The following is a 12,060-nucleotide window of genomic DNA, read 5'->3' on the forward strand; positions in this document are numbered from 1 at the left end:
TTTCCACCTCGGCCTTTTATAGATAAAATAAGACTAGTTTTATCTTGGTTTTTTTTAATTCAGATATAATTTGACTTAATTCAATTTAGGTATTTCTCTGAAATATCTTATACATACTTTCATATAATTAAAATAAATGAAGCTTAAAATTTTCTCCTTCTCTTATAAAGTAAATCTTCCGGTAGTCGTTTTTCTTTGGTCGTAGCTCCGATTAGCATGCTTTTCACGTCTGTGTGCTCATAGCAATGCATAGATTAGTTTTCAAACCTTTTCAATGATTGTTGTATTGTTCTAATTTAGTCATATTTGTATGTTATATACATGCCTGTTCGGATGCTTGTGTGGTGCTTTATGATTATGTCCAGTCGGTGAGCTTTACTCGGTGATTAAGAAGCAATCCTTTGAAGGTTACGAATCAGCAAAAGATCAGAGTTTAATGCAAGTATAGCATGCGATTATCCTTGTTACCTATTCATATTTAATCACTTAATTCATGTGCTTGTGTCTACCTTGTTACCCCTAAGGATAACCTAGAATTTGTACTTTGTACCTTGACACCGTGGGTTATTTGCATTGGCTAGTATTTTGCTAGTGCTCAAATTAAATAACCATGATCTGTAACTTGACTAATGGTATATGCAATAAATGTTAAAATATGCTTTTAGCAACTTGGCTTAAGAGAGCTGGAGCATTGGGTTTCTATAGTGCTCTAGTTTCTCTCCCTAAGGACTTATCTATATGTGATAACCTAGGACCTACAATACAACCTTGAGAGCTATGGCTCCGGCTTTGGCTTTAGCTAAGTAAACTAAGCTTTTCTAGTTGGTTAGTGGTTAACGAAAGGCACAAAAGGATAGGCCTAGGTTGCAGAATGGCTTCTTGTCTCTCAGGGTGTGTATAGCATGCGCGGAATGTGCCACTCTGTTAGAGGGGCTTCATTCGCCTAGTTGCTGAAACATAGCGGCTACAAACTTGTTAGAGGGACTTTCGAAAGGCTTCATAGTGAACCCTGCCGACCTTCTTTAGAAGTGAGTCAAGAGGCTCGCGACCTCGGGCCAAAGGGCAAATCACGACTCGTGGGTAAAGATGTACAACCTCTATAAAGTGTCTTAAAACTGTTATAATAGTCGTGCTCACGGTCATGAGCGGCCTGGACTCCTGATGGAATAGATGGACACTAACAATTATTGTTTGTTTCTATACATTATTCTTGTTTACATGATCATGTGGTTATTTGGGCTTATGCTAAACTTGTTGTTACTCAATTGCTAAAAATTATGACTCACTAAAAGCTAATCGCAGTAAACCAGTGTCGGCCTTTTGAGCTTCATAAACCCCATGTTATATTGCTGAGTACAACATGTACTCACACTTGTTTTATTTTCAATACTTCGAAAAAATCACAGATGGGTACCAGATTGCTAGAGTTTGGAGGAGTTAGGCTTATGATCAACCAGTTAGATGTCCCTTGGAGTTGGAATCTTCACCTGAAGATCGGAGTTGTCTTTCTACTGTTTGCTGTCTAAAGTTATATCTTTTGTACTAAGTATGTTATATATTAAGCATTGTCTTTTGATTTTACCTCCATTTGTAGCCATATGTGTGATTTGACTTTCTGGGCTCACATATGGTGTGTATCTAGTTTTGTCCTTAAAACCAGGTGATACACTCCACCTCCTCTACCTTGAAATGGTTAGGGAGAGAGGACTCCTTCCTCTTCTATCCACAACCTCCTGTGGTGGACAGCCTCTAGATGGTCTCCGTGTTCTCTAGCTAATGATGGTGGCCTCCAATCTTTCTCCTTCCTCCTCCGTTGCCTTCTCCTTGGTTTGAGAGTGTAGAGAGAGAGAGTGATGAACAAGAGAGAGAGCGTGAAGGTGAGTGTTAGATTATTTAGCTCCGGCAATGCCTAGCAACGTGATCACGTAGACGGATCTAGATGGTAGTACACGAGACACAATGATTTATATTGGTTCAGGGCACGGTAGCGCGCTAAACCCTACTCCAGTGGTGATGCTGCTCTTGTATTCGTATACTCAATTACAGGGGCTGTTGCACCGAGCTATGAGGTAGATTGGAACGGTGGATGGTGTCGATCCTGAGCCCGAGGTCCCTACTCTCCTTTATATAGGTAGGAGAGGTAGGGTTACTGAGAGGGCAACAGGGTTAAGAGATTGAGTTCCTAGTTTGTTACACGATATGCACAGCATATTGATCCTAGCTATCATCCAGATACTCTTACCTTGATTTGCCTTGATCTCCACATTGGTCAATCGTGTCAGCCCTTGCGGGCCTCCTCCTTGGTGGTTGCTGGGCTGATAGCCTGGCAATGGTCACATATACGGACGGTGCAGGTACCCTTGGCTCATATATCTAACAGTGAGAGTGAGAGAGGGTGGGTGCTGGTGCTCTGCTGTGGCCCTCCCACGAGCTAGATAGGTGGCTTGACTTGTGGGGCCAAGGGAGCTCCACAAGTGACAGCTCAACTCTATGTATGGCATGTTCTGGTGAATGGTCTGCTGTTGTGTCGGATGATCCATTAGAGCACGAATGGTTCTGACAACTGTAAGTCTGTGTTAATGTTCTAGCATAACGTTCCACAGTGATGGCGGATGATCCACTAAAACATGTAGTGTTCAGGATTATTATTCAGTTTCTTCACATCCTAGGTTCCAAATTTGGATTTCAAATGCATATGATGCTCATGATGATGATTATGAACAAGTCAAGACCTGATCATGACAAACCAATAGAAAATTGGTTTGTATTTGTGAGTGTGGCATGAGAGACAAATAACTCATGCATATGATTCGATAGCAAATGGATTTAGATGTGTGGCAAAATGAGAAGAGTAGGTGCTTTGAATGAATTGTTGAACAGGAACCAAGTAGTCATATAAATTAATGGCAATGATGAATGAGGCAGTTTAATGTGAGGCTGATCGGCCATCATGTAAACATGAGACATCAAATGGACCAAGATTAGAAGCAGGCTTGTGATCCATTGGACAAAAATAACATTCTTATTATTATCCGATGAACAAAATTTTCTAATGACGTGGTTAGAAGAAATTGAACTGGCAGCAATGTTTGCTGTTTTTTATAGCAAATATGATTCAATCCAACATCTCTTATTAGAATGTCATTACGCCCCTTTTCTTTGGTGATGCATATTGTTATGGCATAAGCGCCCTCGTAGAGGCACAAACCACACTAGTAGAGAAACGGCCTTTCATCCCATGGCCAAAAAGTATTTAGTTCTGGTTTAAAAATTGCAACTGTAGCTAAAGGGAGGACTGGACCTTTAGTCTCGGTTTGTAATACAAACTGGGACTAATTCTACCCTTTAGTCCTGGTTGTAACGGTTACCGAGGTGTGTCAGAGGCACGTCAGTGCAAGAATCTTTAGTCCCAGTTTGAGACATGAACCCGGACTAAAAGTGTGACTTTTAGTCCCGGTTTGAGACACGAACCTGGACTAAAGGTACCTTTAGTCCCGGTTTATGTCTCAAACTCGAACTAAAGGTGTCTCCAAACTGAATTTAAAAGGAAAGCGTATCTTATCTAAATTAGATGTGTGGTGGTAGGTGAGATGGTAACGCGTGCAAGAGCTGAAGTGGGAGGTCGTAGGTTCGAATCTCCACAGCTGCAACTTTTTTTTTACCCAATAAACACATCTACTCCCAGTTGGAGGAACCGGGACTAAAAATCAAGACCTTTAGTCCCGATTGCATAGTCCCGGTTCCAAAACCGGGATTAAAGGGGGTTGAGAACCGGGACTACAGCTAGGTTCTCTACTTATTTAATACTCCCTTCATTCCAAATTTTAAACTCTTGGCTTTTCTAGATACATTGCCTTTACTATCATCAAGACATAGTGTATATCTAAGTGCATATATAGCAACAGCTATGAATCTAAAAATGCTAAAACATCTTATAATTTAGAATTTAGAATGGATAGAGTAACTGGTCGAAATTGTGTGGTTGTAAACACAACGTTATTGATAAGAGGAACAACAATTTGTTAGGCGGTTGTAAACACAATGTTATTGATAAGAGGAACAACAATTTGTTAGGCAATTTGGCTCACTAGAAATGATTCAGTTTTTAGTAGTTGTCCCTTATAAACTTTTTTTAAAGGGCTCTCTTTAGCAGAATGCATTTGATATAGTTTTAGGCTCAGTTGTAGTGTTTGAGTGACTACAATGAGTAGACTTTATAGAGTAGTTTCACCATCTAGAGACAAGTGTTATAGTATTCGTTCTTCACATCTTATGGATGATCATTTTTCTTTCATATTGCTCCATGATTTTAGAACCGGCATTACTTTTCCTTTGATTGTGTTTGTAATATTGATGAGTCTGATGCCTTCAATTAAGATGCATGAAATGCCACAGCCAGGGCTCCTTGCATGCTGCTACTAGGGGATAATTATCTCGTTTACAGTTTAAGTAGTTCTTTAGGTTCATTTTGCTTATCACTGATGTTTGCCTGTGACTTCATTACCTGCGATGACTTAGACGAAGGTCACAAAACGAGATTTCCATTGTAGGAGTCCATTTCACTAGCAGGAGGTCACTTGTAACCTATTACCTTTACCTATCTACAAAGGCAAGGGTGCTCATGGGCAATCCATTGTAAGGACCAGTAGGATGGCTGTAGAGGGAGGTGGATAGAAAATGTGATCGCTCATAAGCACTACACGCCTAGCCTAGGAAGCAAAGCAAGCTCCCCTACACATTTCTAATGGATAGGTAAAACAACAAGCTACCACGAGAGCAAGCATGAGGGGAGCTATTCAACTAAGTAACTCAACTAGTTGACTACTGTAGCAACTACACAGCAAGGATTACATAAGTAAAGGAGCAAGTGTAGTAGGGAGCAAACCAAGGGAACAAGTTGACACAAGGAATTTCCCCTGTGATTCGGTTTCTTGCTAGCAACCTACTCCGTGTTGAGACGATTCCAACGATCACCACTCCTCCGCAAGCATAGCAAGCTCTTAGCATGTCCCTAATGTGGGTGCTCGCCTATGAGCCGGTCGATCAACTTGACGCTCCACAAGCCTGGATTCTAGTACAGATGCTCTTCACAAACACCCATGGAGATGAGCCCAAGAGGCCCTCACAAATCTTCTCCATCAGAGCCTCCACACAATCACCAAGCAGTGCTTGATGGTGCTGCTATCTCGAAGCTGTCTAGGTGGCGGCAATCACCAAGAGTAATAAGAAATCCATAGCAATGACAATCCTCTAGTTCCAATAAATGCAAACTCTCAATGCAAATGCAGTAGATCACACCCAATCCACTACTACATAAAATATTTTGCGTTGCCCAAACATTAATGGAGGTGGGCACATTAGGGTACCACCTCCATTAATGGTTGGGCCCCTATGGAGAAATGACTGCCTCTGTTAATGGATGATTAACGGAGATGGACGCCTTAAGTCGACTGCCTCGATTAATCTATTTACGGAGGCAGGCATCGACCGCCACCATTAACGGAGGTGGCCACTTTAAGACAACCTCCTCCATTAATTGATTAACGGAGTGGGTCTACCAATGACAACCGTCTCTGTTAATAGATCATTAACGGAGGTAGGCAACCTAAGGCAGATGCCTCCATTAACCATTAACAGAGCTGGCCGCTTTATGTTGCCCACCTCCGTTAATGATACGCTGTAAAACTAGCAGCCTAACCACCCCCATCTTCTTCCTCCAAGAGCTGCTCCATTAATTTTGACTGGTTTTGAGCTCTAGAACTCTAAAAAAACATCATTTTTCAAGGGGCAAGGTTTTGCTAGGTGACTGTATGAGGTTGCTATCATTTTTGCTGTGCTCGTTTTAGAGTTTTTGGTGACTGTAGGAGATTGCTATCTTTTTGCTTTTATTTGTATGCTTGTATATTTTTTTTTGAGACAAAGAGATCAAGCTCCATACATACACAAATTATTTCATTCAAGGGTTTTTTGTTTGTGTTGGAGAAAGAGAAGATAATTACACAAAAACGCCCGCCTGTGTAAACCTTCATAGTAGTAGAGACCAAATCACTCTCAAGTGTGCTTATATGAGTGGAGTGTGTTCTTGAGCTCTAATAACTGCAGACACCCATAGGAATAGCCAAGAGAGCCAAATAGCTCGGCCCCCTATTTTAGAGCCATTCAAGAACTACCATTTACGTGGGCAGTCCATGTACTCAACTGAATTCTCCGGTACGGTGATCACCAGAGAAGACCAATGTATCATTCCCAACGGCTAGTTTTATAACTGGAAATATAGTTGTTAACTAAGCCTAAGCTTCGGTGCTCTCCCCAGACGGCACCACCGGACCTCTCCGATGCGAACTCATTGCTCCTGGGAAAATTTCATTGAATTTCTGCTTTACCCCAGTGAAGCATCTTGTGGCACCATCTGGTCTGGGACCTTTCTACAGAAGGTTTTGGAAGCCACCGAAACCTTCTGGTGACCCCAACCATACCTTACTAGTTTGTTTTAAAAACTCCTGCACATTCCAGCCATCCCTGATCGGCGCCACGTGTTCTAGGAGCAGTCTCCAATTATCCATCTTCGGTGGTCACCAGAAGGATAGTAGATCCCCTGGAGTTTCTATTGCGTTCACCGAATGAGCCTAAGCTCCGGTGTCCTGGCCCTAGTAGCACGGGAGAATTTCAGTGGCCCACCAGCTAGAAACACAGACGATCGAACCAGTGTGGTCAGATGGTGGCCTAAGCTCTGGTCACCCCACTCCGGTTGTTAGCCGTACTTATCTGGTGAGTGGAAAACCCCCACAAATAGCCCTTCTCTGAAACAATTTTTCATATGTGCTAAACCTCGAAGTGTCTCACGGGACAACTCCTTTAAGCACTGAGTTAGCATTTTTAAAATACTTTCAAAGCATTTTGTATTGCTTCTGCACCATAGCATTAGATCTAATGGATATGCAGTGTTAGTTCTCACCCACTGGCACTAGATAACCGTAATTAGTTATGATCTCCTCTGTTAATAGTACTGCTATCTATTCTAAACTTAGTTGTGCACTCTATTACACCTTAGCGAGCAAAAGCAAAACCTACCTTATACCTTTGTCATGCATCAATCCTTTGCATAGGTCGTTGCTTTTAACTCCTTCGTCTCCATGTTGAGCACTTGCATCACTTGATCACCATCATATCCACCAAGGCTATGGCTTGCTCAACCTGACATGTTGACTTAGCTTAATCATCTCAATTAAACCATTAGTCAATAAGTTGTCACTCAAATACAAAAACAAAACTAGGGCTTTCGGTCGTCAACCTCATCGTTGATAGTCATGGAGAGAAAATCAGGCTTCCAACTTGATAGATCAAGGGTTTGGAGGTATTTAAGAATCCTGCGGTGTGTGTTATACCCAACGATTCCACTAATGACGTGCTTTCATCAATTCAGATTTGTTTCAATCTGATTTCAAAACGTTGGATCCTGCAGCATTTGCAACATTTAGGGTTGGTCGGCAGATTTTGTATGAGGGCTATATTCTTTTTTTTATCGGATACAACTTGGACGCACACAACCCACACCACACTCCACACTCACACCACAGGCATACACGCGTGCGCGTCCATACACACGCAAAGAAGAGATTGGAAGGCTCTCCAGCCTCCAATGCGCGTACCACCGAACGCGCACGCGTGTGTGTACCCTAAATTTTCTGAAAAAATTGTAGAAAATGGTGCGAATACCAGGGTTTGAACCTTGATGGGTAGGGTCTCACTGGACTGTCCAACCACTGGACCACAGGCCCATTCACAATGAGGGCTATATTCTGGTTTGATTGTTCAACGGGGAGGGGGGGAGGGCAATCTTCATTTGTAGCATTGACTGCATCAACCAAGGCCACTGATGAAGAAGGTGGTAGATGGACATGGATGGAATATTGTTTCTTTCATATGTGACTTGGAGACATATTGTGCCAAGTTTAAATATAATTCTCATTTTCGTTCGATTTTTTTAATATTCAAGCAGAACAAGGTCTTCTTTTTAGGAAATAATTGAAAAATATAAGATTATCCTCTTTATAGAATGGTAGTTAGTCTTCAGTATAGGCCATATAGCCATGGGCCGCAATTAATGGCCCGTCTTAGACCAGCTGGGCTCAGCAGGCCGAGATGGTGGCCACTCCATCATCCACGGTTCCTGTGTCCAGGTGGCCATTTCCCCTCACACCACACTAGAACTCTCATTTAGCATCTCCATTATACTGTTTGCATTATAGGATCAATCGATTCATTTATCAGGCGTAGTGTGTTCCTGTTGGTGTTGGCCAATGGTGACAATGATCGATGATGGACTGTTTATTGACTCATTCTAGCATTGACTGTTTATTGACTCCATTATAGGACCGATCGATGAACTTTTATTCAGAGTTTCAGTTATCTTAGGCGAGGTTGCATTTTCGTGGTTGGTATGTTAGGTGCAATCTTGACATGCGAGCTAGGCTTCGGGGTCGTGAAGCATATTTTCGAAGGGCAGAGCATATTCCGCATATGAAAAATTTGCATTATGCTGGGACCTAGATATTGTGCGTTGCTGCTTCATTATTATTATCCGATGATTGTAGAGCCCAGCAACATTGTTCTAGAGAGAAAAACATGCAGCTGTGGGGTAGGGCACTACATGCATGTTGCGATGTTCATCTCTTTTTCCAGGCATAAAAAATCGGAGAGATCAACACCTCCTCTCGCGCGCATGCACAATATGTGCCATATTCCAAGACATAATCATCAGAGAAAAGCTGTATATGCTCACTGCCAGTTAACAAATAAATGCTTTGGTTGACAGAAAGGGTTGCTAGTGGCTTGGTCGCATGATGTGCTGTCAATGCGCGCAACAAAGCCAAGTGGATGATAGAGTTTGTTCTGGACGTCTAGTTGTCTGCCTAATCATGCTCTTCACTCGCCGGGCATGCGAGGGCCCGCCAAATTAACCTTGCCGAAGCAGCCACAAATTTCTAGCACTGTACCTAGTCTCTATCTTGTTGTAGCAAGCAACATATTCGCAAGTCGATCGAGTTTCAACTTAGAAGACGTACCTAGTCTCTATCTACCTATATATTTGTTGTAGCAAGCAAGATATTCGCAGGTCTATCGAGTTTCAACTTAGAAGACGTCGCGCATTTCCTAAAAATAAAGAGCTATTCTATACGCTAAAACATTAGTGTTCTGAAAGGCTTTCCTTCTTGTTTCTTGCATCCTTTGAAAGGTTTCTGCAGTTAATTTATGGTAATGCTTGGAACAGGACGTCCGTCCACCTAGACACTCCCATTCGTAGGCCGCGACGCCAACCCAAATAACCCCCACACAACCACGGATCCCACACAAGTCCAGTGTAGCAAAGTTGGCATTGCCAATGGCAAGGCACCACCGACCCAGCAGACTTAGCAGAGCATGACCGTTTCCGCCCAAAGGTCTCCCAATCCCCTCCTACCTACCCTCTCTTCTCAGGCATGACGTCGACCTCCAGGGCCCCGTGGTGGCCCCACATCGGCCCCCATGGCCTGCCGCTGGCGCCGACCCCAATCTGTATAGCGCGTGGCATGCGCTCCGCCGCCGACGACGAACGCGTCCTGGCGGAGTTCCTCGAGGCCTCCCTTCGTGTGCTCGAGCTCTCCTTGCCCTGTGGAAGCGCTTCAACTTCCCTCCGTCGCCAGCACCAGAATCAGATGGGATCTCTTCGCACACCCTCGTTTTGGGTGACGCGAACGCAGTGCTACGGGCGGTTACCACGTGTCGCGGAGTCCGGCGTGTTCCGCGCGACCGGCACGATCGATGCAACGTTTCTCTTTCTACACCGGTGAACTCTACACACCGACAAGCCTCCATTGTTCCAAGCAGCAATAAGATGTTGCGCTGAAACCACATGTTGCAAGCGTATGTTCCATGTGTTCCAGATGTTTTAGAGGTATGTTGCAATGGTTGTACAAGTATGTTGCAAACGTCTGTTCCCAATGTTTCATCTATTTTTTTCAAACGTATGTTACAAGTGTGTTTACCGCGATGTTGCTTATGTTTCACAAATATGTTGCAAGTGTTTTATCTGGATGTTGCGTATGTTTGCAATAGTTTTCAAATGTTTCAGGTGTTTTTTGTAAGTGTTTCAGACCCATGTTTCAAGTGTTTTATCTGTTAACAGATGTATGTTGCAAGTGTTGTATCTAAAGGTTTTAAAAGTAGATCAGGTGTTGCACATATTGCAACGTGACCCAACTACTACAGCTGCAGGAGGAGACGCGAGGGGTCGGAAGGGGGCGCAGACGCCACGTGGGGTCGGTGGTGGCGTGGAGTGCAGCGTAGGAACGGGGTGCAGGCATGGGCGTCCGTCTAGACGTGTGGGCGCTAGTACTACCGATTAATTTAACTTGGTTCTAGAAACTAAGTTGAAGTTGCTAGCAATTGTTGTACAACTTCTTGTGAGTAGGAAACACACATATTATCCAGTGAAATTATTACTAATCATGAACAATCAAGCAAAATACGTCAAGCATAATGGATAAGAGAAATACATTTCCTTGGCATTTTTTACACTCAAGGATAGTTTACTTGAAGGCTAGCCTCCAAGAAAATTAGAAGCGCACCTAATTTGCCAAAGCAACAAGAAAACATTCCAACTGCCAAGTAAATAACTTTCCTTGGAGGCCGGTAGCCGCCAAAAAAATGTTCCGAGCCACCAAGATAATAATTGTTCCCTTGGCAGGCAATTGTGATTTTTCCTTGGCTGCCCTTAACTGCGAAGGCAATTGTGGTTTCCTCGAGGGCCAACCTCCAACGAAATGCTTCCTACCGACAAAAAAAATTGCAATAATCAATACATTCCAAGGATTCAAGTCACTAAAGTCAATAGACACGTGATGCAAGCATATGTACAATTTATTACATACATTAACAATTATAAAATGTATTCATTGCACACTTTCAATGCTACATCCATAAAAGCAATAGAATAAATACATTTCTTAGTAATTTCAGAGCAGCATGTCTTCACAAAAGCAGATTCCTTTTCACTCTGAGACATCATATTGATGTTAAGTTATTACTAACAGTTTAATTGTACCCTTCACCAGCACCAAGACCAATGCTTGGAGTTTCATCAGACAAACTCTCTACAAAAGGATATAGACAAGTTGTATAAGTACCATAGAATAGTATGCTATTGATTTGATAGCTAAAGCAAAGATATCTAAATCACAAATGAACCACGGGCTGTGTCATCATCTTAATATATGCAAGCATTCAGTCACATGTTCCAAAATGCACAAGTCATAGCTCCAATACAAGCTAGATAGCCCTATTTAGTATACATGTCATTCTTATTAGTTCTAAATGCACACTTAGAGCATAAGACAAGTCCGTTAAAAGGCTTGATCTGAAGAGGAAAGAAATATCCTATGTATGTACATCAAAACATGTTAAATTTATTTCATGTTACACTAGATTTAGTTGGTTATCTATGAGACCTCAAGAGGAAAGAAATAATATTTTTAATACTTATATCTCTTATTTGAGCAGTAGCCCGAGCTGATAGACTAGTCTTTAAATTATAGTGATAAATTGTTCAAAGGACACATATTTATCCTTCAGTAGAAAGCTGTAACTTAGTGCCTGACAAAACATGAACCAAGGTGCAAAAGGAAGAAAATGCTGAACACATTGCTACGCTTTTGTGGAGCCCAGAAACCAAAGCATGACCTCCAGTAGTGACCAAAGCATTTGTTACTATTATTAGTGCTCATGGTCGGCAACAATCTATTGTTTTGCGACAACTTTAGCTACACTCTTTTTTGGGGGTTTCTTGCTAAGCTAAATGGAGATGATTGTGTCTCCTAGTGGACTTTGGTGGGATCAGAGGAATTAAAACATATAGAGCGGAAAAAGCTTAAGGAGACTAAGAAACTAAACCTTTGTTTGACTTGAGGTGATATGCAATGATGCTACTTAGGGCCTGTTTAGATCTACGATGATTATAATAATCAGCTAAAATAATCTAATTGTTCTCCAAACAGGCTAGATTATGAGGTAGACTATTGTAAT

The sequence above is a fragment of the Miscanthus floridulus genome, chromosome 9, assembly GCF_019320115.1.
Source record: "Miscanthus floridulus cultivar M001 chromosome 9, ASM1932011v1, whole genome shotgun sequence".
In the NCBI taxonomy this organism is placed as follows: Eukaryota; Viridiplantae; Streptophyta; class Magnoliopsida; order Poales; family Poaceae; genus Miscanthus; species Miscanthus floridulus.